Genomic DNA, 4027 nt, shown 5'->3' on the forward strand with positions numbered 1-4027 from the left:
AAAGATCCGGCCCTCTGCCTGGGACAGCAGGTCTCTCCTCAGAGGGACCTGCCAGGGCGGGCCCTCGAGGAGCGATATTAAATCTGAGAACCACATTCGTGCCGGCCAAAACGGGGCTACTAGTAGTATGATGACGCCGTCCTGGCGGATCCGCTCCAGAACTCCCGGGAGTAGAGCGACTGGGGGAAACGCATACAGACGCAGCCTCGGAAACGTCTGCACCATGGCATCCAGACCTCCACGTCTACGGGGCCGAACTCTTCGCATAATAACTCCACCACCTCGGGGTGGAGTCTCCATTCCCCGGGCCTCAGCCCCTGTCTCGACAGCAGGTCTCACCCCTGGTGATTCAAATAGGCCACCACTACTGTATTAAGGATGTGGCGACCGCGGAGGGCGGGCAGAAAACTCCTCAGAGCTCTGAAAACCGCCAACATTTCTAGGCAATTATGTGCCAAGAGAAATGATGCTCCTCCCAGGAGCCTCTCACGAAGCAGCCGTCCATGACCGCGCCCCATCCCATGAGTGAGGCGTCTGTTGAAATAATTGTTCGGCGACAGATCGCTCCCAACACGGGACCTTGGGACAGGAACCAAGATTTCCTCCATACAGACAGGAAACGATGGCACCCGCTCATAACCTATATCACACGGAGCGGATTTCCCCTCGGGGAGAATCCCTTGGATTTTAGCCACCACTGCAGGGCTCTCATCTGCAGTAGTCCGGAAGGTATTTCACGCTGCTGCCGCCCGTTGGGCAGGCGTCAGCACGTTCTTCTTCACATTGAGCCGCAGCCCCAAACGCTGAAGGTGGGCGAGGACGACATCTCGATGCCGAACCGCTAACTCTCGAGACTGGGCCAGGACGAGCCAGTCGTCGATGTAGTTCAGTATGCGGATGCCCTGGAGCCTCAACGGAGCCAGAGCTGCATCCATGCATCCATCCGATACTGGTAAGCCGTGCCCCTGAAGGCGAACCTCAGGAACTTCCTGTGAGAGGGACGGATGGAGATGTGGAAATAAGCGTCTTGCAGATCTATCGTGACAAACCAATCCTCAGATTGGATGTGACTGATGATGGCGGGGACCTGAATCTCCTCAGAGATTAGTTCAGGGACCGCAGATCCAAAATCGGACGCAATCCTCCGTCCTTCTTGGGAACCAGGAAGTATCGGCTGTAGAAGTCGGCTTCTCTGACCGGCGGTGTAGAAAATCCTCCTTCCTGACAAGTTCCAGGGGGGCGGGGATTAGCCACAACCCTGTCAGGCCACACCTGAACTGATGAAAGGCCTGATGAGGCCCTGCTCAGTCCTTTCCATTTGTTTGCTGCAGCATGTGGGTTAACATGAAGCCTCGCTAATCCTTCCCAGTTGACTGGATGCATTACTTGAGTAAGTTCTGTATATCTGCTATCGTTATTGTTTCCTTGTTTAACAGCTAATAAGTGCTTTAATTTGATTATGACCCGCTAGAGTAACTTCTGTTGTTTTCATTTGCCTTTTAGCTGTCAAACAGTCAAATGTTGAAGTGGGAAACTAAGGACAATAAACTGTTGAACGGCTCTCATTTCTGGTCCTCATACTTTAACTGGTGTGCCAATGCAGAAGCTCTATACATATTCCAGCTTCCACAACTGCAAGTTTCTACAGGCGGGGAAATGAGATCTATGACCCCTTTCTTTAGCAGAGAGCAGACTTCCTGTCCCAACACCTGGCTCTGTTCTGCGTGTACTGCAGTCCCGACCATCCCGCAGAATCTGGGGGGGCGAACCCGGAACTGCAGCCTGTAGCCATCTACTACTGTGCGCAGGACCCACGGGGAAATGTTCACGAGGCTTCACCAAGCTTCCGCGAAATTCGCCAAGGGGACCAGCCCCTCGGGGGGTGGGGGGTGGTGATGGGTCCCCCTACTCGAAGTCTCAGGACCTCTTCCCCCGGGCCCGCCAAGACTGAAGTCATTCTCCATGCTAAGCACATCTAGCTCCTCAGAGCCAGATCGTGCAAGCCTCTCCGGACTCACCCCTCAAGTGGGAGAAACCGAGAAACGGGCTCCCGATCAGGGACGAGGGGAGGAGGATTCCGCGGACGAGGACCGGAAAAAGGCCTCAGCCATTCCGGCACCCTCGGCGATCTCACGTTGCGATCCCCAGGATTGGAGCCGCCGCGACGCGTCAGCGACTGCGGGGCCTGTGCCACGGGGGGAGCGCATCCGACCATCCTCTAGAAATGTCTCGAGATCTCAGCACCCTCAGGGGCAGGGCCTCGCAATGGTCGCAGGCAGCCCCCCTGGAGAGCTGCCTGAGCGTGCGACATCCCCAGGCATGAGACGCACATCCCATCGGTATCACCTTCGGTGATGAAACGCTCACATGGAAAGACACACTGTCGGAATCGCTTCGACATGATCTGCTTCGTCGTTAGGATGATGGAGCTTCCAAACATAGCCAGAGTGCCTGCTGAATAGAAAGAAGCTAATGTGTCCTATGTGCCAGCGTGCTTATATACCCCCTCCGGTTACGCCGTCACACACTAACGTTCTAGTAACACCAATAGGATTGGAGTAGTTTCATTCATAGTTCAGCCCTGCCACGCCCAGAGGCGTTCCCATAGTGTCGTCACCGACGCAGTTCGAGTTCCCTCGAAGGGGAACTTGATACTGAACATAGACTCACTGTTTCTGCTGCTCCCGGATAAAAGAAAAATGTTTCTGCTGATACCTGTTCAGAAAAAAACCCCAAGAAAACTGGATTCTGATGGTAACTTGCTTTAACAAGCTAGATAAAAGGTTATGCCGTGGCAGTGGCAAATAGCTTTGGTTTAATATTTGATTTGATTGACCTTAATGTTTAAGTTGAGATTTACAAGAAATATTTTATCGCTACTGTGCTGGTAAAAAGCACCTTATTTGTTTAAAGTGTTTGCAAACCACGTTATTGCACTTATGTGTATATAGCAGTACATTTAAATTAATAGTGCGTAATACACTACTTTAGAATTCATTATTCAATTTTGCGCATAAAAATGCGCATAAAAATTTTAATCGTTGCCCAGCACTAGTTTTAATAAATTCAGGTAACTTGATCAATTATTTTCTCAGCCATAAAATTCATACTTATCTTCCATTATAAAAAGGTCTTTAAGTCTTAAATTTTACTTCCTGGGGGTACCCTTATACAGTAAATTTATAAATATCATTCTAATGAAAGTTAAAATACTTTTATTTTAATTTATAACTTACTTTTAGTTATGTCCTCACTTTTATGCCCTTTTTTATCACTGACCCACATATCTCTATGGAACACTTAAAGATACTTTATTAATGTTAATAATGACTTTGTTACTTTCAGCATCCATAAGAATACATGCCTAATACCATGCTCCTGTTCCTGAATCTGAAACACATACTTTACATATACCTGGTAAGTCAAAATGTCTGCTGTGAAAGAGGCCTAATGGGTAAATGTTTAGTTAGTAGAAAGTACTGCAGGTGAGGTTCAGTCCTCAGACCAGCAGGATAACCCTCAGCGAGAAAGTGAGATGCTCTTGATCCAGACTACCAGACTGTAGCTGGTCAACTTCAGGATGTGAATGTATGGAACGGTGTGAGTGGAAGCAGGTAAAGAGAGCTTTGTTCTTAGTGAAAACTTATAAACTAATAAATATAGCTTAAACATGGAGGAATTAATATAGACAGACCTTTACCATGTACTTCTACACAGTTAATGCAGTTCAAAGCAGTCTTGCACTGGTTTCACACTTAGGTGAGTGATAGCAGTGAACAGACACACAGTCTGTCCTGAGCTGACTGAGACCCAGACAACAGGGATTGATGTTATGGATTAGAAAGTCTTGTAATCCGTGACCCAGCCGGTAGCACTGCACCCTGTGTGCCAGAGCACAGTGGCCCTTCTTCAGACCGAGGTGAGAGAATAAGCTAGGCACACGCTGAGTAACCTGACACGTGTCCTGAGCCTAAAAGTAAGAGGCAGGTTTACACTGCAAGGATGAGTCCACTATATATAGAGCAGA

Source organism: Micropterus salmoides, unplaced genomic scaffold, assembly GCF_014851395.1.
Source record: "Micropterus salmoides isolate LMB-PRFRI ecotype aquatic unplaced genomic scaffold, ASM1485139v1 Ms_hic_scaffold_17, whole genome shotgun sequence".
NCBI classification, from domain to species: Eukaryota; Metazoa; Chordata; class Actinopteri; order Centrarchiformes; family Centrarchidae; genus Micropterus; species Micropterus salmoides.